This window comes from Chaetodon trifascialis, chromosome 18, assembly GCF_039877785.1.
Source record: "Chaetodon trifascialis isolate fChaTrf1 chromosome 18, fChaTrf1.hap1, whole genome shotgun sequence".
NCBI lineage: Eukaryota > Metazoa > Chordata > Actinopteri > Chaetodontiformes > Chaetodontidae > Chaetodon > Chaetodon trifascialis.
In genome coordinates, this window is record NC_092073.1 from 12252563 (window position 1) to 12275763 (window position 23201).

Here is a 23201-nt window from a genome sequence, read left to right on the forward strand (position 1 = left end):
TGTTATTATTGATCAGAACCTGTCATTCAGATCACACATTGAAAACACTGTTTCCAAGCTGAAACTCCAATTAATTCTCTCTTAGATGATTAAATCCTGTTTCTCCCTCCAGGCAATGAAACGCTTGATTTTGGCAAGTTTTTTTTTTTTTTTTTTTACCCTTATTGCAATATGGTGATTTGCTCTTTATGAATGTACCTTGACCCTTGCTTAAAGAAGTTTGATACTGTATACCATGGTGCTTTATTTTTTATTTATTCAGAATAAGCATATGTATATATAAACTTGTAGCATAAATGTCAAAATGAAGCTACCTCTGCCATGTACATGTGTCCAGAAGAGGGAGAGTGGGAAGCCCAAGAGGAACCGACCAGTTCTATCTTCACCCATAGTGCCTTGGGCAAAGCACGCTCCTTCAGCCTTTTCAAGGATACATGTAGGCAAACACTGCATGTATACACTTGTAAAGTGTAGCCAGGTCATTAAACATGCATTAGCTCCATAAACTTAGGAAATTCAATTGTCTTATTCTTTCCACAGATCTTTAAATGACAATGTGTAGATTTAGTGGTTTAAGTGGAAAGCCCAAAGAATATGATAGGGTTTCAGTTGGTGTCTCTGTCTTAGTGTGCAGATACCTGTCAATGCATAAAGCTGTGCAGTCTGTGCTTTGTATAGGTATCTTCGCCAAGTTTCTGTGTATTCTTCCCCATCTGCCTCATGGAAGATTTTTGTGTGCATAGCGTTGATTGTCAAACTCCAACCTGTGTCTGGAATTTCAATAGAATTTGACATGACAGCCTTTGGCATGGCACTCTGTTTGACTTTCCTCACACTAGCACACTGGAAGTAGCCTTGGGAAAGCAAGAATCAGAGCTTGTGTCTGTGTGTCCATGTACTGTATGTTCCCACAAACATGTTGCTCTAATGTGCATTTTTGTTTCGTGTGGGGATTGAGACAATAAGTGTGAAGTACAAGTGGGGCTGCAAGTTGTTTCCATCTGCTGTGATGATCTAGCACGGTATACTGTAAGGTGAGCATGGTGTAGTTTCTTGATCACTGGAAGACACACCAAAGTTGGCCATCTGAAACGTTTATCAGGGTAATGCATTATCAGGCTCTGTTCTATTATGTTTGTGTGTGTGTGCGCGCGCGTGTGATTGTGTGCGTGTGCTCAGGAGCTGTCAGCAATACTCCAGAGTGCCATATGACAGTGTTACCCAGAGGGTTTGTTCTGCCTACTCCATTAGTTTGCCCAGCTTCACCCTGGCACCATGTCATGCCAAGAACACAAACCACTTCTCCCCCCCACAGGACCAGCTCATGATTAATGGCAAGAATGTTTTTTGTTTTTTGCTTTTTTTTGTGGTTCATACTTTTTATGTAAGATATAGTACACAGCCTCAAAAAGCAGGCAAGAGAAAGGAAGGAGATCTCTGTAGATAGTTTCATTAGCATTACTGATAATGATGAAAAAGTTTAAAGGCTGCAGTGTGAGTTGCATCATGGTGTTTGCTAGCACAAAGTGGAAAATAATTATGAAAATACACACAAGCGAGTAGTTAAGTTTGCAGTTGAAGCAGCAAATAGTCAGCGTACTCCTGACACTGCTGGTTCTTTGTCTGAAGGTGAGATAAGTCATGGAAGATTGAGATGTGTTCATCTTAATGCTTCCAGAGCTCAGTTACATTAAGGAGAATATGCACCTGACATGATCTCATTGCAGAAAATAACTCATATGGTGATGGCCATATTTATCAAATCTACAGCCCACTTATGCTTTGGAATACATGCAGATGATAACGTCATCTGAGTATTCTAATTGGGTGATGTAATTAATGTGCAATGAACAGTTTATGTAAACTACACCATGTGTAACTTTAGATTAACCTTGCTTTGCCCCGTTGTAGACTGCGGTCAGTCTCATGAGGCTCAACTTAACTTTGTCTCACATAACTAGACTGCACTGTACGCTTCGTTTCACCTAACTGTGCTTTGCCCGTACCGCTTGGCCAAAGCTGTTGTTAGGAGCGGGCAGTGGATGTAACGGTGGAGGATGGGGTGTTTCACAGCAGGTGCAGCGTGAACAATCACAATGGACAAAGTAAACAGAAGAATTTACCCTGCATGACTTCAGTATGTAATGTCAATATGAGATAAGCCCCAGTTAGGCATTTACTCAGCACCAATATTTAGATTATAGTGGAGAAAACAGGCTTGGAAAAGGCAAAAACAGGATGTCCAAGGTCAAAGTGAACTGCACAATTGAATGCTTTATTCAATGCTACTGGACTGTAATCTAAATCTAAAAATCAAATCTCAATCCTCAAACAACCTTTTGAAAAGGACCAACCAAAATGTTATCACATCTAAAGCTCAAAATGGTCCTTGCAAAGATAGAAGTACAAGAGTGCACACACACACACAAATAAACACAGAGCAGAACTAGCACAACCCCGACCATAATACACAAATACAATGGATTCATATATTGAATTATTATACCCTTGTGTTTCATCCCAGCTCTGGCAATTTCAGACTTCATTCCCACCACAATTGAACAGGCAAAAATTCTGATTTACTATTTCTCCTGATCGTATCATTATAAATCCCACTTTTACAGCATTTCATTCAAATTTTATGGGCTGTCGTGAGTGTGACTCATTTGGCCATAAATTCAGCCCTCAAGTTCTTCTGTTTTTCTCGACAGTGCTGTCTCTACAGACTTTTTTGTTTATTCCTCCCTTTGCTCCTCTTTTTTGTGTTATGCACTCTCTCTTTCTGTCTGATCAACAGCGCGAGAGTGTGGTTTGTTTCAGTCGTTCAGCGTGTAAGGTGTGAATGTGTATGTGTGTGCCTGCTGTGCATCTTAGCAGAGAACAAAAATGACCAAGAGTACCAGTGAGCTCACACTTTCACAAATGTTGCTTTTCAACAACTTAGTCTCAAAAGTGACACATGTAATTAGCTGTAATGGAGAGTGCTGAGAGACTGAGGAAGACAGATGAGGGATAGAAAAGGGCGAGAGCAAGTGATTATGAGCATGAGACGGAGGGAGATGTAGAAGAAGTAGTTTTTCCAGCACAATCTTGCATCATTCATCTAATTAAAAAAAAAAAATCTTCACCATCTTCTACCTCCTATCACTCACTCCACCTCCCTTACATCGATCTTTCCCTGACCTCTGTCTTTATCTCATATCTCTATTTCCCTTCCTGCATTTTCCCACCTTACACACATCCCCTCTCTTGCTCCCTCTTTTCCTTTCCCGCTCATGTGTGTTAAGCAATGTTTTCTAGGCTTAGTGACCTATATCCCTACTGTCCTAATGCCCTGCTTTGTTATCAAGGATACATCTGGCCTAAAACAGGCAAATGCACACATAAGGACAAATAAATGCTGAGAGTATGGCTGGAAACAGTTTAAGCAGACTAAGGAGGGATTGTTGCATCATTCCTGTAGCAAGCAGTATAGTAACACCTTTTAATGATATGTCACATCATTTCCTGGTGTTTCATGTAGCCATCTGTGGTCATTCCACTTCAAAAGGAAAAGACAGAAAGCTGTCCTAACACAAGCCGTGACGAAATGAATTGAAAAATAAAGAAAGCAGTGATAATAATGGACAACATTAGAGGTTTTCTGTCTGAAATTTATGCAAAGCACTCTTTCTCCTGGCAAATTAGAGTAGAAAATCCTTCTTCACTCCCAAAAAGGAATAAGTACTCATTCAAAAAAAAAAAAAAAAAAAACTGCTTTGCATTCATCTCTAACAAGAATGTCAACACAAGTGTGTTTTCAACTGTTGCATTTTAAAAAGAAATTAAAGGAAGACACTTTTATGCCTTTTTTTTTTTTTTTTTTTTTTTTTTTTTTTTTTTTTTTTTTTAGCCCTGTACGTCCTCTCTAATGAGCACTTTCAGATTACTCCCCACAGACTAATACTTATGTTGCCTGGATCCAGAGTAAATATGACTTTTCTGACACAGTGTCAGCCACTGCACCAAGGTGCAGGGCAAACACATCTGGCTTGGCTTGAAATATTTTCTTTTGCTAGAAAGGCAGATCTCCCACATTGGAGAGCAGCCTTCAATCTGAAGTCTTTCACAGATGGACCCTGCATCCCCTCTTTTATTCTCGTTCACATTGTCGTTTTCTGCTTTCTTTCAGAACCACCTGTAATACCTCTCTTTTCACTCTATTCTGCTATTTATTCCCAAACAGATGAATGTCAAATCTAATTGAACGGGATTCAAAGTAGAAATTGTATCTATGATGATTTGTGGTCAGGAAACTGTCGAGCTATTATTGATGCAAATGAGTTAATAGCATTATGCCAGTGACAGTTCATTATATTACCTTGCTGTTTAATTGGCTCTCAGATAAAGCCTTAACCTGCCCTATTTGAAATCAGAGTCTTATTGGATGATATTCGATATTGGTTAGTTTAATCTTGTTTATTTAGAGTGGGAAATCAAGAAGCACACGTGCCTCTCTCCTCATGTTAGAACAGACAAACCCAGGCAAGATGCATAGCCTGGGGTAAAGTTCAATTAAAGTTCTGTGGTCTCGCATTATACATGTAGCTAAAATAGCTGATTACACATGTGTAAAGTTACACATACTGTATATACATGTGTATGAATGAGTGTGTGCATGGGGGCTTCAGTGTTTGAGTGTGCACATGAGTCTGAAGCCGTGTGTGTGGATGTGTCAGTTGCCACCTCTCCTCATTAAAGGTGAACTGAGGCGAGGCCTGGCCGTTTGTTGGCTTGGTAATTGATGTGCACACCTCAGTGGGATACAAGGTTTAATTCCTCAGCGTTAACGAACGATAAATCACACATACGCTCACACACACATTCACACAAACACACTGCGAAGGAGACATAAATCAAAGACTAAGGGCCTGCCACTGCCTGCCTTACTGCAATGACAATATCATACCACCTTTCCCTCCCTCTGTTTTTCTTTCCCGGTCTTTCTTTCAATCCCTGTTAATCCCCCTCTACCTTTGACTGCAGTGACACTATCAGTGCACACATCTCCTCTCTTGTCCCCTCAGTTCAATTCTACTTTGACTGCAATTACAATATCACAGCAACTGCTCGCTCTCCACCACTCTGTCTGACTGCCTCTCTCCCCCTCAATCCCTTTCAAGCTCTCGCTGAACAACAGATGGTCACCTCATCCCTCCCACAGATAGAGGGATAGAGAGATAGAGAGAAGGCTGATGGGGGAGGGAGGATAGAAAGTAGAGCAAGAGAGAGAGAGAGAGAGAGAGAGAGAGAGAGAGAGATGGAGAGGGGGAGAGAGAAAAGCTGGTGTCTTGAGAGGCCATGTACATAAATGCAGAAAACACATACACAAAAAAACCATAGCCTTGCAGCGAACGCGCACGCACGCACGCACGCACGCACGCACGCACGCACGCACGCACTGGGCATGCAAAAAGGCATTCCAGAATCTGCCTGCACAGATTGCATCCTCATCCCACCTGATGGCACCAGGTCAGATAATTATTTTAAGCATCATTTACATATGAATCCCTAATAAGAGATTTGGTGAGGGGTAGGAGGCCGAAGGGGAGGAGAGGAGGGTGACAAAGATGTAGAGAGAAAGAGAGGAGTGGAAGATCAGTGAGAGGCATAGTGGCAGATTGAAGTGCAGCGTAGTGTAGGATGAGATAGAGGTGACGCAAGGTGAATTACAGTGGCACCGGAGAGGGGAAACCAGGCCAAGCTTCTGTCGCTCTCGATTTTGCCGGCCAGCAGGACCCCCCCACACCTTCATCCCCTATCTTCCCTCAAATTGGTATTCATGGTCTATTGTGGTCACTACATAATTGAGCCGCTGCAGGTGATACAGAATGATGAGAGAGGAGGAAAGAGGGAGAGTGTGAGAAGGGGAAGAGTGGTAGCCTATCATTGCGCTAAAGTGCAACAAAGGAGGGCTGCTAGTTAATGGCGTACTGTTGCTGAAAGCGCAAATTTGATCTTGGAGACATCATTTTGTGTAATCAAAATATTTTATGCCAGAGTATCTAGCAGAACAGTGGCCATTAATAAGATGATCATTAATTCTAAAAGGTTTGCAGATGTGCAAGAGGGAAGAAGCCGTGGATTTTTGTTTCCGAGCACCGGTAAACTTAGGAGTGAAGCATAACGCTCATGGATGGCAGCACTTACCCCCCTCCGTCAAGCCATCTCTTCCAGCTGCGTGCCTCATTATAAAAGAGGTAACACACTGAATGAAAAGCAAGCACACGTCGGGTGGAAACTTCCACCTTAGCAACAACCCCTTAACACTGGATAAATGCAGGGAGCCAAGACAAAAACGCAGCAGAACAGAAGAAGCTCAAAGTTTATTTTATACTTTAAATTATGTTTCACATTTCTATGGACATTTAATGTACTGTAGCTATGAAATATCAAATATTTCTAATATTTCTTCATAAACACTGTTTCCTTAAACTAGACTCTAGCATATGCAGTAATTAACATTGTCCTATTAGTTAAGATTGTGCTATTGCTTGTTGACACTGAAATGGACCGTTCTCTCTCAGTTGTATCACATTTTTAGGTCCTATTTATTTTTTGGTAGGAGGGTTATTTATTTTCACTATTATTATGATGAGCACTGAAAGATTAATTTGTACCGCCTGAAGCAAAGGCATGATGATTGGTGGAGAGGATTCAGTATTCACAGCAGAGATTGTGCTGTCATCTTCTCATATCTACAGCAAACTTTATTGACACAGAATGATGATGCATACAAGACCCTTCAACTTGTAAAGAAGAAATACCTAATATGCTTTCTGCTACTGAAATCCATCTGCTGAATACAGATGGGAACTACAGCACAGCTTTATTGAACTGCACAGGGACACTGTAATGAAAAACTAAATGGCAAAGAAACCAAACTGCAAGTCATCACTTAAAGGGACAGTCCTGTTTAAAACATCATTTAGCGCACAAGGTAAATGTTGATCTCACATGGCTTAATGTTTTATTGCTGAAAGATTTTTGCTATATTGAGTTTTCATGGATGAGTATTTGGGTTTAGTGGCTGAATGAGGTCACTCTAATGCAGCACATCCAATCAAGATCATGAAGTTTGGGGGTAAAGAGCGGGTCAGGTTAGATTTCACTCTGTTTTGTCTGCTAACTGTCCTTCAGACTCAGTGTGCTGTTGGGTAAGTAAAAGCTTATTTAGCTTCGCAACGGCTCATAAAACATCCAGAAACACCACCTACAAGCAAGTGTCTTATATGAATCAAGTAGCTGATCACGGTTGTTTCTGCAAAATGTATCAGCAATGATACAACCCATTCAGCACGAATGGAGCGAAAATCCAAACCAATTGTTTTGCTGAGACACATTCTGGCAGACATGCACAGATGGAAAAAAAATGTCTCTGAAGACATCGCAGAAGCATTTCCAGAAACTTAGCCTTGCAGATTTCCCCTTACGGATGCAATGTTACATTGAATTTGTTTAGGAGACCTGCCAGAAGCTGTGTAGTGCTTACCCATTACGCTGTCTGCAGTGGTTCACATCAGCAGACCTTTGATCAGCAGAAATGACTGTATTGCTGATGTCAGTTTTTGAGTTATTGCCGCCTGATTGTGTTCAATAAAAGATCTATAGGGACTAATTACATGGGGCTGAGATTGGGTATTGATAATGCTTTGTGCCTAATGATGTGTGAGAAATTGTAATTGTCTGTGTGTTTGTGTGCGGTGTGTGCACATGCTTTTGTGTGTGCGTTTATGTGTTTGAGAGGGTGGTGAGTGGGTTTTCTGTGACGTCATGCATGTGGGTGTGTCTTTTTCCCCTTGTGTTCTTTAAACGGGTGAGGTTTTCTAAATCCATCCTTCATGATGGACAGTTGTAAGTGAAAAAGCCCAGCTTTAATTTGCTGCATGGATACCCTCCTCGGCTCTCCCAGGGACTCTCTGCTTACCACCTCTCCTGTTAAACCAACAGACACTCAGCAGCCCACACACACACACGCACACGCACACACACACACACACACACACACACACACACACACACACACACACACACACACACACAGAAACCTGTTCAAATATACAGTGTGCATGTCAGCTTCCCACTGATATACAGATGCGTGCACACATTTATGCAAACACACCAGCATTAAGATGTGTGTTTGTACACAGTTGCTGAGGGATCTCAGGAGGTGCCCTGTTTAGATGAAATGAGTCACAGAGATCTCACTACTGTCTAGACTGTTTATAACTTTTTAGTGGGTATGCTTTGCTTGAGAGCGAGAAGGAACATAAAAAATTAGAAAGTGATAACACAGACAGGGAGACATAAACAGGGTAGAAGGGGGTGGGGGTGGGGGCTTTAGGAAAGGAGGGAGAAGTCAGAGGTCAGGACTGAGAGTGAATGAGAAGCTACAGGAAAGAGCAGGCACTGTGGTAGATGTGGACACAGTAAAAGTACTGTATTGTGAATACTATTGTCACAAGTTTGGTGTCAGTGCAGATGGAAAAGATGACATACCAGAGCACTGACTCACAGAAAGCATAGCAATCGTTTACTGTCTTTGTGTGGCTTAAGTTTAATGGCGATACATTAAAAATGCTAAGTGGATAGAGCAGTAGATGTTTTATAGTCACTCCTGCTGTTGAGTTGAAAACTAAACCCTTGTGGATTGTTGAGACCCTTCAAACATGTTAAGCAAAGGTAACAGTGATGAGTCCAGTCACCCAATATAAGCAATTAAAAATACAGCACAAAGAGCGACTACTCGACTATGACTACCTCTCACTGCACATAGCTTTAGGGCTGCAACTAATGATAATTTTCATTATTGTTTAATGAATTTTCTCAATGAATCAGTCAATCATTTTGTCCATATGCTGTCAGGAAAATACAAAACAAAGGAAAACAGCCCAAGGTGACAACTCCAATTTCCTTTTTTTCCCTGATAAAACCAGAAAATATTCAGTATTCTATTGAACATGACAAAAAGATGAATAAATCCTGACACTGTTTGCGCTGCAGCCACTGCAGCCAGCAATGCTGTCTATATTCCAATTGCTACTACAGGACTGCAACAGTGTCTACTTTCAATTTTGTTGCTACTGACTGTAGAAGTAACACTGCTTTATTACAATTATGTTGCTGCTACAATTTCCACATCTACCAAAGCTGCTACTTCCAGTATTGCATCTTTGTTATGTGAGCAGCTGCAACTTTTATCACTGTGAACACGCTGGACCGCGGACAGTTCCGGTCCCTGCTGCATGAGTCATTTGTGAGTTCAGCACCACGGAGAGCACCTTGGTTGTTCACTAAAGGCTCATTCAGCCTCTCTCTTATTCCGCCTCGGTCACACTTTTTCTCATAATTACATTCTCACACCTCCTCTCCATCTTCATTCATTTTTTCTCCCTCTCTCCTCCATTTTCCACATTTCTCCATTCTTCCCAAAGGGGCTGTGAGTGGTTGTGCAGCATTCGAAAGCAGTGCCGCGTCGGCACAGAAGTAGTTACAGTGGTGTCCAATTAAAATGCACCGCGCAGCAGCCTGGATATGTGGCAACGATCAACATCGTAGACAATTTTTGCTATGCTGGTTTGTGCAGTGAAGTTTCTTGAAACAGGCTGAGGTGTGTGATGCACTCAAATCCCAAAATAGCGGGAGTGATTTAAATGATTTAAACACTCGCAACGCACCATACAGGAGGTTAATATACCCTACCCAAACCTCTCTCACTGTAAGACCACTGAGGAAGAGGGTATTCAGAGCATTGTACAGCAGGAACCCTGTTCATTATTTATATCGGCTGTGAAGGCTGCCACTTGCATTCAAGAACAATAAAATGTTCTGGGAGGAAAAAGGTGCCTGAAAATTGATAGAGGTGTTCCTCTGGCCGCTTCACAAACCGTCCCTCTCAGTGAATGTGTAGAGACTTGTAGCATACTATGCAGTTGCACTTCAGCATGTGTGTACAGTATGTATGTGTGTGTACCTCTGTGCAGTTTTGAGTTTTTGGAGTGCAAAAGAAAACATATAAACTCTGGAAAAAAGTGGTGTACACACACACACACACACACACACACACACACACACACACACACACACACTCTCACACACACACACACACACACACACACACACACACACACACACACACACACACACAAAGCTCTTTGAGCCCACAAGATGCAAAGTGGAGGGGGTAATTGCAGACAGCATTTAATTGGTTTAGGGAAGGGAACAGATGTGAAGATCGAAACACAGAGATGGAGAAAGACACACCGAAAGATGAAAGGGAGAGACATTAAGATGTAGTCGTAGAGAGAGATAAAGAGATAGAGATGGACAGATGGAGAGATTGAATAAGAGACAGGCTTCGAGACAGAGATGACAGAGATAAAGGTGGAAGGAGGGTTATGAGTTTAGAGGAAAGTCCTTTGAGGGTAAACCCAGACTGGCTGTTGTAGGCCATCGCGGTGAGGGCAGAACTGTCTACCTGGCTTGATTGTACCTCCAGCCTCTCGACTTTCTGCACTTGTTTCTCTCCGTTCGTTTCTGACTCTTTCTTTGTCTTGCCTTGTGATTTTCCCACACATGCTTTCCCCAATCTTCCACAGTGCTCTGTACTCCCTTCCCCACTGATCCCCTCTGCACCTTACAACACACCTACCGGCCTATACCCACACACACTTACAAGTGCATACACACACTCAATGTTCCTAACAGCACTGCCCTTTCTTCACCAGAAGCCACTTGGGATTCTTAGTATCCATTTACAGGGGGCTTGCGTCATGCCTTGCTTCCTGTAACCCAAGGTCTTTGCAGCGCCGCATTCACAGCAGGGGGAGGCCTTGATGAGCACCCGCTGGCCTTAAAGGAGCTTCAGCATGGGAAAGAAGACCGTGTCTAATTGGCAGAGTTAAGACTTCTAAACCTTGTTGGTAGATTAGTCTGAAAATAGCATTTACTTAGCTATACCATCTTCATTCACTGTTTTCTGTGGCTGTGATTTTGCAAGGTTATATGTGCTCAGTGGGAGTTGACTCTAAAGCAATAGGTCACAGGTTCACATTCTTCTGTTCTGTTTCCTGTCCATCAAAAGGAAATAATCATCTTGGTGCTAATTGCTCTGCCCTGTGTGTACATCCTTTCATAAACTCCAGTGCTGCTTACAGCTCTTCCTTGAATAAGTAGGAAAAAAAAAAAATCAGAAAACACAGCAGATGGAACACTTTTCAGGGTTTCTTCAATACTTCACACTGTTGCTCTGCTTACCAAGTAGAACATCCTGCAGTAATGGGATGTTTTCTGCTACTCTTGTCTTTTCTTTGGCAACTTCTACAAGCAGGCCTGAGCACATAGTCATCTCAGCAGAGTGTTTCTGTTGAAAATATCTCTTATCAATGTGTCACCTTCCACAAATCACTTCACTGGCACATTGTGACGCTCCCTTCAAAACAGTTCAAAAGAGTTCCAAAGAACTTCGTCGGGTAAAAGATGGCATGAATAAATTCAGAAAACCTTACAAACCTTTGGTGCCCTTTACAGGATGTTAAGGTAACTTCAACATCCAGTGTATCAAGAAAATTATGTCAGTGTGTTTAGATTATCCCAAGAGCACAGAGGTCAGGATGGCAGAGGGATCTGAGCTTGACTGAAATTAGGGTTGGAAAGTGTATCTGGGAAGTACAGCCTCGATCTAAAGAGAGTTCAGCACATCTAAGCAGAAAGGCCAGGGGAGAATCAGAGTCTTTTGAAGTGTGAATCGCAGCTGTAATTTTTCAGCAATTCAAACCATTAGGCTCTTTCCCTCTCATATAGGACTCAATAAAGAACTCAGCCCCTCTGAATTACAGCGTGATACTTTCATCCAAACTATCCTTGCTTTAACGTTGTTCTCCTACTAATGAAGGGTAACTTCAATCGAGACCTGGGCCATTACTCTGCCAAAGTGGGATTGACTGTAAGCCTGCGGGTGGAGGGCGGTACAAAGACACACACTCCTATACACTCATGTGTGTTCACGGACACGACTTATGCACGACTTATGGGAGGATGTTCTCAGACATGCTCACAAATCTCGCCTCACACATCTTGTATCGCCTGTGCACACATGCCTGCTTAGAATATGAATACACAGGTCTATACACAGTCAGTCATATGAGTGGACACACACACAGTTCAGACGCTGCAGACTACTGGGAAGCCTGCAGTTTAAGCATGACTGATGTTTGGATTGAATGACTTTGGAAAATAAGGAGACATTTAAACTCATATGTATTCCTCATCTGAAGTTGGCTGCAGCTGTCAAACTTTGAAGAATAGTCTTCATAAAGCAGTCGTGCCCTCTTCACCCTGAGTCTGTCTGAGTCTTCCTCATGACCCAAATACTGTTGTGTTATTATCATTTCCACCAGACAGTTGGATAGAGGGCTCTCAACCTGGCTTTCCATTCTGATTATGTCGACACTGTTTCACTGCGAGCCTTTCCTTCTGAAGATTTGAAGGATACATGTGAAAGTGTGTGCCTGTGTGTTTGTTTGTTTTTATAGACCGTACGTGCTTTAGCTCTCCCGGCCAATGTAGAAAGAGGCACTGAAAACCATATATAGTTGTAGCCCTGTCCCTATTGCTTTTATGGGAGCACAGGCGGCTAGGCTGAACATTTATTTATATTTAGGATGTTTCTTTTTGGGCTGCACGGTGGCGCAGCAGGTAGTGCGCGTGCCTCACAGCAAGAAGGTTGCCAGTTCGATCCCCGGGTCAGGCGGGGCCTTTCTGTGTGAAGTTTGCATGTTCTTCCCGTGCATGCGTGGGTTCTCTCCGGGTACTCCGGCTTCCTCCCACAGACCAAAAACATGCTCATTAGGTTAATTGATGACTCTAAATTGTCCGTAGGTGTGAGTGTGAGTGTGAATGTTTGTTTGTCATTACATGTGGCCCTGCAATTGGCTGGCGACCGGTTCAGGGTGTACCCCGCCTCTCGCCCATTGTAACTGGGATAGGCTCCAGCCCCCCGCAACCCCGAAAGGGATAGGCGGTATAGATGATGGATGGATGGATGTTTCTTTTTGGTGTGTTATGAGAAAAATGGCCGGTCTGCTCCACATATGGAAAATATGCATTTTTAACCCCAAAGATACCAAATATGTTGGATCACAGGAAATGTACAATACCTTAAATATTGCACATGATATCCCTATGTTCCATGGTGCACCCATAACATCTTAGGTGCATGAACCATGATGATGCACTAAAAAGCTATTTAGGGGAATATCAAGGTCAAGGAGGCAACAGGTCCATTATGACAGCTTTGAAATTTCAACATGCTTCAGCAACAACCAACTAAGTCTGGAAACATTATGGGCTCTGGATGTCTGGATCTGGACCTGGAAAAAGGCTGCAGCTTGGTCAGAACGTGTTTGACCTAAACAGTTTCTCAACATGTAACTGAGAGATAGTCCTCTGAATCTTTTAAACACAAGAACGAGGTTAAAAATGTGCATGTGAGATTTATCAGTCTGCCCTTGCTGTTTCTGACAGAAGCTGTCATTGTGTGAGTGTGTGTGCGTGTGTGTGCATGCACTTTCAAGTCTTCTTTTTTTTTTTGAACACAACAGCCTCTTGTGAACAATCACTAAGTCTAGCAGTTGCAGTGGTAAGTAATTTGTTGTTGTAAAGTGTCTGCCTGAAATGAGAAATAAGATAAAACCTCTACAGCGTCTATTTGCCATGCTTCTCCGGCTCAAATCAGAAACAGGCTCAGATTCTGTTCACTGAGTAGCTGCTGTTTTTTGGAACGATTTGATGCACTCAAGTTAGGGAGGGGGGCCTCTGAGATTGATCAGTGCTGTCAGCCAATTATGTTTTCAGTTATTAACACTGATATCAATGTTAACACTTAATTAACTAACACAACCACCATAACAAACTGAACATGCCACTGAGGCTACTTGGGAAATGTGAATGCATTCCCTTCCCAGGGGAACATAATGCCCTGAGGAATATTTGATGCTTTAAGGACATAAATTCCAATATAAACCATACTTATGAAACATGAATTTACTTGAAATTAAAACAAGCTATCTATCTATTCAACTCTTGTCCCTGAGCTAATAACAACTTTAGAGACAGCGCTCTTCTGTGGCATTTCTTTTTGCAAACAGCTCCGTGAGACAGTGAAGATGGGAGAGATCAGCGCGTGACACAGGCCACAGTTCTGACTCAAAGTCGTCTCTCTCCATCCCATAGATTGCCCCTGAAAGAAGCACAATTAAGCGCTTTGATCACCTCACTGTTGTGCAATAAGAAGACTGATAGCACTTTCAAGTCTGAGGAAACTACTGCTGATCTGTTTCTTCTTTTTCTCTGAAGCGGATCAAAGAACGTATTTGTCAGTGGGACGGTGTATTAATATAACTGTCTGAGCCACTAAGATATGTCATATGAACTCTGCAATCAGTATGCAGTTTGATTTCCTTCCGGGAGAAAAATGGCATCGTTCTGGAGCGGTGGTCCCTCGCGGTTTTACTAGTGCGTTATCTCAGTCAAACTGGTTTTGGTCAGGATCTCATTCTCCACGTTGCTCCCATACGAGTAGGCTGCAATTTTTGCATGGCAGGTCAATCTTGGGGTGTTCCTATAAAGGGGGAGAGTGCAGTCCCACTGGCGTATTCCCATGGCAATTGTTATTGTACTTTAATGTTGATAAGAGGAGTTTGTGTCTATGTGTGAGTAAGATGGATGGGGCAGAGGAAAATCAAATACAAAGATGGAGATGAGTAATGCAGCAGAGTTTCCCTCTCCAACTAACTTTGGAGGAACTACATAAGTGAACTGAACCCTGACCTGTCTGCCTCTTCTTGTCTGTCTTTTTCTCTCACCCCTTCTGTATCTCTCTTTCCATCTCTCTCTTCCTCTGTCTATCCCTCTGGCCTTTTGTCTCAGAGCAGCTCTGTGGGTGTGCATATATTATGCGTAATCCTGCTGGGCAATGAGAGCGAAACAAGGAGAGAAAGGTGGAAAGAAGCCATTGCTTCCTCTTACTCCGCTGATAAATTACTATTCACTGTGTCCCTTTCTTTTTTGCTCCATCTTGGACTGTTGTGCTGCCTCACCCACAACCGCGGTGACCTGCATACAGAAATGAGAGGAGGGGGTGAGAGAAAAGACACAAGAGTAAGAACAAGAATATGAACATCAGAGGCTGAGAGTGTCAGGTAACAAGGCAATTTTGCAGCAGAGGAATTGAAACAGTAAAGTTTGAAGCAGAAGAATACCAATAAGGATAATGTGATGAAGTGATGCTAGAAAGCTACATAAGAAATAATGAGGACAGAGGAGTGTGAAGAATAGAGGAGAGAGAGGGGGAGTGAGTGATAGCAGCATTCACAACACTTGTCATATCTGATTTGGCCAGAGAGAATACACAACCTCATGACGGACACTGACAGTTGTTCGCTGATTCAAGTGTTAAATCTGTTCAGTGTTGAACAGGCGCCCGGTGTTTTGTGTTTTTCATTTGCTTATGTTGTTTTTCTTCTCAGAGGTTACACTCGATTAGCACTCAATTACCTACTTGGATTGCAGAGGGAGGGGAGAGTCTTGCAGCAGGACAGTGGACCCATTCATCCACGTTATGTGGGCAGGAAGCCATGCAAATACTCAGTGGTTGAGTAAACCACTGAGCACCGCAGACGTGCAGTGTTTATAGTGGTGCACTGTTTAAATCTCGTCGGATGCAACAGATTTACTATTTAAGCCAAAGTATATTCCGCCTTTCTAACACTTTGCCACCTGCCAGGTAGAAAGATTGAAGGAGCAGTGAGACATTTTGAGAAAGGCGAGCCGCTTGCTAAGAGTTATATGAGGAGATCGATACCACTCATATTTCCATGGTAAATGTGGAGCTACTACAAACAGCAAGTTACCTTAGCTTAGCACAGAGGCTGGAAACGGGGGAAGAGCTTGGTTCTTTTCCCCGGTAACAACATCTGCCCACCAGTACCTACAAAAGACACCAAACAACATGCTTTATTTTAAGTAACTTCTTGCTTGTTGGTGTTGGTTAAAAACAAACAAGATGCAACGCGTTAATTAGTGAATTTTACAGGTGCTGGTAGGGGGATGTGTTCTCTTCGGATAAGAACAGGCAAACATTTCTCCGGTCTTTATGTTAAGATAAGCTGTCCAGTGCTGGCTGTAGCTGTAGTTTCCTTTGTAGATTGTATGCGCTGCTACGTCTACTGTTTCTCTCAAACACCTGTGACATTTCTTCTAAGGGAGACAATAAAGGATAATCTAACGTAATTTAATCAAAATGTTTACTGCAAACACATGAGAGTGGTATTGATCTTCTCATCTAACTCTTAGTAAGAAAGCGAATAAGCCTACTTCCCAAAATGTCAGCCTATCGCTTTAATAAGAGCAGCTCTCATCTTGTGCAAAATATAAAACACTCTATTAGAAGAGTGTGATTTCTACTTTCTCCATTGTCCGTGGATGAGAAACGTCTCCTGATAGCTGCCTCTCAGGTTTGGTTTTCAAGTATGTCAGTGTGTTAATATCCACACAGTGAGATACTGTGTGTGTAACATCTTTAGACAATGGAAGTGAGTAAATCAAAGGAAGTGGCCCTTGACTTGCCTGAAACATAATATGAATGATAGAGCGGCCTCTTGACCCGTATTGATAAGAGGTGGATATGCACAGCTCAGGCATAGCAAATCTCAATTTGTAATCAATACCTCTGTTAAGCGTGCAATGGAGGATCGGCGAGAGAGGAAATGACCACATACTCTGAGGCGCGTTATCTGCCCTTGGTGCTCCACGCTCTTTTATTGTGCTGTATCTTTCTTCTATGGCATGTGTGCTGACATTTTCCATTAGTTTTTACACAAAGTCACATTGGAAACAATGAATGGCCTCCCATTTGTTTCTTCCTCTCTGGCTGTCTCTGCATTTTTCCCTGTGTCCTCTTTATGTTCTTTTCCTGTCTTTCTCAGAGCACAGATCGTACTTCATACTTGAAAAATCATTTTATCGCTTCCATTTCTCTCCCACTCTCTGTCACACTCACACAGCAGACATTTGTACTGTGGTTGGGGGAAGACGAGGGTGTCAGATTAAGCATTTGTTCAGTTAAGTACTCACAAACTGTATGACGCACATAGCACACACATTCTCCAGCCTTTGCCACCTTTATCTAAAAAAAAAAAAAAAATCCAGGTAAAACAGTAACAGGCAGATTAAATGTGTTGGGAAAGGGTGTTTGTGAAGTGTGTGGGAGACCGAGAGTAAAACCAAAAGAAATCTTTGGCATCTTCTCAGACTGCTGTTGAACTGAGAGCTGCTGACAAACTTTAGTGCACTCACTGCAGGTTCAGATCTGTTGGTGTCTCAGTGAATGAGAAGTCAGGGTCACGAGGTACAAATACAACAAAACAAGAAATAAACAGTCCTGAAAAGACATGCCTTGCATCCCATCTGAAATGTTTGACCAGTTGCAATGATAGTGCCCTAAGGGGGAGTGATTGAGCCAGCGTGATCGCTACACAAATGCAGGAGACAAAATGAAAGTCTCATCTGTTTCTCTGTATTTTTCTTTAGTTTTACAAACAGAGCTGCAAGTATCAGGTCTCACTCTCTCTTTCTCTCTCTCTTTCACACACACAGTATCTGCATGGCATGAGTATTTCCACAACCTTGAAGACAGACGCCTTCTTCAGGTTCATCAAGAAAAATTTTAAAGGCCTGTACATCAATGTAACGCAGACAGTGGTGTACCCACACACACACACGCACGCACGCACACACACACACACACACACAAGCGTATGAAAACACTTACCCTGTCACAAAGGGCAGGGTTATATTGTAGGATTGTAAGTGAAAGGAAGGATCAACGTGCTTTGATGCAGGGTAAGAAAAATCTTAATGCTTGTCATATGCATGAATCACCAAGCCTCAACAAATCCTCAAATGGCCTGTCAGCCTTTTACCACGTTTCTTTAGACAAACCATTGAAATGGCTTTGAGTGCCTTTTTCCAAACACACTCAGAGGATAAGTTGATTTTGCAGATAGAGGCAAATATATGGTTGGCAATGAAAATGCCCTTGTTTTACCACTCCAGGTTGCACTTAATCTGCAGGTTTACGTGCAGATGCAAGTCAAAGTGGAGCCAAGTGCATTCACACATCCTGTACTGTATGTGCAGGCATGTTGGCTGTGCCTGTGTCAGTATGTGGTGTTCATTGGGCTAATGTTGTGTCAGTGAATTACATCATTGAACTGAAGTGGCAGGACAAACCCCCTTTTATCTCCTAATAGAATATTCATAATGGCTGAATGAATGAGGAATGCATGGTTTTATGAATAATACATTACTTTAGGATGTGAGTGGAAGTGCACGCAGCCGGTGTTTATGTGCGATTTGTCTGTGCATACAATGCAGAGAAACGGATTTTACAGGGCACATGCATGTTTTGTGTTTTTTATTTTTTTTGGCCATGTTTCTTCCCGGATCCCCGGCCTGCCATGCTTGCGCTGCTGCACTCACTTTTCCAGATGAAAGCCGCTGTGCTTGTCCTCTGATGTTGACTCTTCCACAAGCCATAAAAGCATGTTGAACCACCCGCGCCACACATTCACACTTTCCTCTCGATCTCGCTTTGCTACTGCTGCACTCTGCTATCTTCTGTCAGCTGAATCTGTAAGCGAACAGGAGGTCTAAGGTACTGACGCTGCACACCGACTGCAGACATCAGTGAGAGAAAGTAGGAATAGGACAGGGACATGGGACTGTAAAAACAACATATGCTTTCTGTTTTTGGCAGAATTGTATAATTACTTTTTCCTCAATCATAGACATAACCGTTTTGAAAATGTTCTCCAGTCCTCCTTCCACTTTGAACTCACATCAACATAAATTCAGAATTTGCAAGTCATTTCCAAGTAATTGATGTCATTTAAATTAAATAATTAATGATGTTTTCCCACAGAATATCAATTCCTTGTAATTTCATAGTGGCTAAAACAACATCCAGAATCATGATTGTAGTTACAGAGGAGCATAGCAAATGTTTCATTAGCCATGTCCCCCTGGAATATTAATCCTGTCTGAATGGGGCTTTAGTAATACAACACGCCAGCACTTGTGCTTTTTGAAGTGTCTGATTATTGTGATTTTCTTCAGCAACTGACAGATCACAGCTCCTTTTTTCTTTGTAATCACAGTGCCGCTCTAATCCGCTGCAGGCCACTATAACATATTGTCACCTTCAGATGTAAAAGCGGTAAGACAATTACAAAATTTGTCGATGGAGTTGACACAAAAAGAGAAAAATTGGCACACTCAGAATAACTGGAGTGAAAATATTTGTGTGAAAGTGCGTCAGTAAGTGAGAAACGATTGTTTCTACAGGGCAGCAAGATAAAATCTGAGACATGTGAGCAAAACAGACATGAAAAAGTCTTGTAGAGAAAGCGATGTCAAGGTGAACATTTCACCTTTGTGAACACTGCATGTAGACTGAGAATGAACATTCGCTAACACTGCAAAGGAAGACAAAGGCGACATAGTGGCATGAATATTTTACAAGAAAAAAACTAGTAAAAGCCATCACTGATATGAAGTCAGAATGGAGTAGCTGTGTAGTCAATGTCACAGCTTTTCACACTTAATGTTTCAGCCTAAATACAATCTTTTTGCTACTCAAGATGCAGTATTTTGAAATGAAATAATGTGTGCTACCTACCAGACTATCAGAGGCAAAAGAAAGACAGAATGAGACAGAGAGAAAGAGACACACTACCACTGGCCTTGTGCAGAGTGCCATGTCACTCTGCCAGTCATTTAACATTTGACTGTGGCAATTTGAGCCTCCATTTGCATTGATTGATTTTCTCCACTCAAATTGGGAGCTGTCATGGGATTAAATTTAGCTGCCATTACATGGGGCCCCCAGTGTTATTGCTCTCCCATTATCCCATTGCTTTCGTGAGCGTGTACATGGGTGTGAGCATGTGTGCATGTGTGTGTATGTAACTCATATACAGTATTTGGTACTGGACCAAGTCTCCACACGATCAAAGTGCCTTTGATCAAATCATGCCCCCAGATCACCCATTACCCTCTCAAGTGTGCGCTGCAGGCCCAGATCATGCACACACACACACCGAGACACACACACACACACAGCTGTGCATGTAGTTGTGCCTGCAATGCTGGGATTTCTTCCTATTTAACTATCTCTCTATCAGACGTGCACACGCACTCATTTGCGCTTGTAGCTATGCATACATCCCCATCTTCAAACACCAGTGATTTGACATTTCCTTCAGAGCTTCACTGTTCGTGACACGGTCTCGTTCCCCATGTGGGCTTTGCAGCCTCAGAAGTGAGAACCAACTTTCCTTGCTTCACACACTCCAAACTTCTGTCCCCCTGCTCCCTCTCTCATTACTGGCTCTCCCCGTGGACCGCCTGAGGTCTTTTTCTACTCCATCGCAGTGTGCATGTATATATGTGAGCATGTAAAAGTGTGAATTGTGTGTGTATATGTGCATACTGTATGTGCAAGCTAGCCACAATGTCTGTGCGCACATCAGCGTGTTCACAAGTGTGTGTTGTTTGACTGTGTGTAGCCTTTCATGAAGAAAATCCTCTGCTGAGTTGCTTTATGAGGACAAATGAAGCTTAGCTTTACTAAGTTAGGTAGTTATGCTGTTGATAATGAAGCCCTTTTACTGCATGAATATCACTGCCTTATCTGTGTGCCCAAGTGAATTTGTGTGAATCGTAACTGTGCATATGATAATGCGGGAACGTGTATAGATCGGTCCGATCTGTTGGATTTTGGTGTTGTGTTTAATCTCATCGAATGGAGCTTTAAAGATAGACACAGGAGATTTAAGGTGCCTCTTTGATTCATAGAACAGTAAGAGTTTTGAATCTGATATGACCAAAGTTGTAGAGCAAACTGATCAAAGCCTCTGAATCCTTTTGTTAACAGAACTCACATTTAAGTTTTGATATGTCAAAGCTTTAGTCATCCACTGAAGCACTCTGGACAGCAGTGGGACTTCATTCAACTGTCAATGGAAATGTGGACAAATCTGTTCGTTTTTATCCCACTTTATTTGCTGATCTCAAATTTCTTTCTCACTTTCTTCCAAGTTCAATATGCACATGTAGTAAATATTCCTTTTTTTTTTAACCTTCTGTGTTGGCATTATGCTGAATGCCAGAGGACAATACACCCTCACATGTAGTGCATGCAGTCAGTGCATGACACAAGCCTGCAGGCTGTTGTCAGGGTCGGAAATTAACTTTTTAAAACGTGAACATCTGCCAGCTACTGAAAGATAAATGTTCAAAGTCAACAGCCACTCAATACTAGATCATTGTTTTGCGTTTGAAATCTACCAGCCAATTTGGCTGTTACTAATTTCCCACCGTGGCTGTAGTGCAAAAAATAAGATTAGTCAGTCTGCTCCACATTCGTGTAGTGTATGTGTCAGACAGTAGGTTGAAGTGACAGGTGAGGAGGAGTCCAAGCTTCTCCTGTTAGACCTTGTCACACAGTGTTATGCTCATTACCCATGGTGTTTTTACGCAAAAGTGCACTCAGTTTAAATGGCTAAATGATCGACTTTGCTCTGTTCTCCTGTCCTTACTAAGCTAAAACAGGCAGTGTTAATTTAACCAACTTGAATTTTGCCACTAAGTATTCTTGACAGCCTTTTATTTCATCAATTAATTATAACAGCAATTTAAATGAAAGAAATATTGACAACAAAAATTGCCTGCCTAAGTTAGATCAAAGTAGCCATCTCAAAGTATTGTTTTCCTTTATACACTATGATTTATCTGCAAGTGCATATAAAAGTTTGCACTGCCTCAGTGCATCTTTCTCATTAGATGATTTTTTTTTGGCCTGCTTGAAACGACACCTGGAGACCCACCATCCTGCAGTGTCTGCGAGGGCAAATGCTAATTATGTATGTGGATTGTTTTGATAACATGTAAACTAAACTTAAAGTTAATTTGGCTCAAAGTTCTTTGTGGATTCAGGGTGCATTGGCAATTAGCTTACCCTGTTCTGTTAAATTTAACGGAGCCGAGCTTACAGCAAACATCTACTCTTAAAAGATCCTTTGTGATTGTTTACAATTCATAAACAGACAGTAACTCATTCAGCGAACGCTTAACTAATTCAGCCATAATTTTAGCTCCATGTGAAGTGAATAAATGTGATGCTTCCCAGAGTATGCATCTCTACCTTAGTGATACAGTTTACACATTTTTGTAACTGCTGATTTATTAGATTACAGTTCGATTAAGTGAAACATGATGCCAAATTTAGCAGAAGTAATAAATAAAAAGTCTATTTTGTAAGGTAATAAACATTATAATAAAGAAGGCTGTGACCTTTTGTTTAATTCATCACATGGTGTCGTGACAGAGGGGCCCATTTGTAAGGATATCACAGTGATGATGATCCCCTTGGCTTTTTGTCTAGTCCTTGTAGGATTTCTTTATAGAGCATAGTCAGACTTGAGTGTAGTCACACCTGCCTTTGACTAGATTGACAGATGGGGAAAAATCATAGTGTTTACCAAAAGCTTTGCAGTGGACAGAGACAACAGGTGCCTGAAACAGGTGCTTAAAAGTATTCAGATTAAATTCAACATTGCTGATGACTTGAATAAGTTTGACTGAATTATTGGTCCTTGCTGCGAAATGCATGCATACTGTTTTGCTTACATCAAGGGCCAAGCATGAATTGGCTAGCCAATCAGACACTTTGTTCATAGCACCTGTCAGTTTGGCTGCAGCATGTTCTTTAGTTCTTGCATGGGTGAAAATCAGTGTCATCAGCATACATGTGGATGCAAACATCTGGGTATACTTGAGGAAGATCATTAATGTTCATACTAAATAAAATAGGTACTAAAACAGACCCTTGAGGGACCTCTACTGTAAAACTAGCAAATGAGGAACACTTGTCATCCACTCTTGTACATTGTTTCCTCTAATTTAAGTCGGTTCCATTCAGGTCTGGGCATTGAAAGTAAAACTTTTTGATGAACTGTGTCAAAGTCTTGTCTCACTTCTTTTACAACATCATTCATCAATTCCTGAAATTTTCTGTTATCATCTTGTAATTAAGATTTAAG

At 41.9% G+C, this 23201-nt stretch overlaps 1 protein-coding gene across 1 annotated transcript in view; it reads left to right on the forward strand.

Moving 5' to 3' along the window:
* cntnap2a (contactin associated protein 2a) overlaps nt 1-23201 on the forward strand; it is a 297644-nt gene that overhangs the window by 46283 nt on the left and 228160 nt on the right. The gene's annotated exons all lie outside the window — the stretch shown is intronic.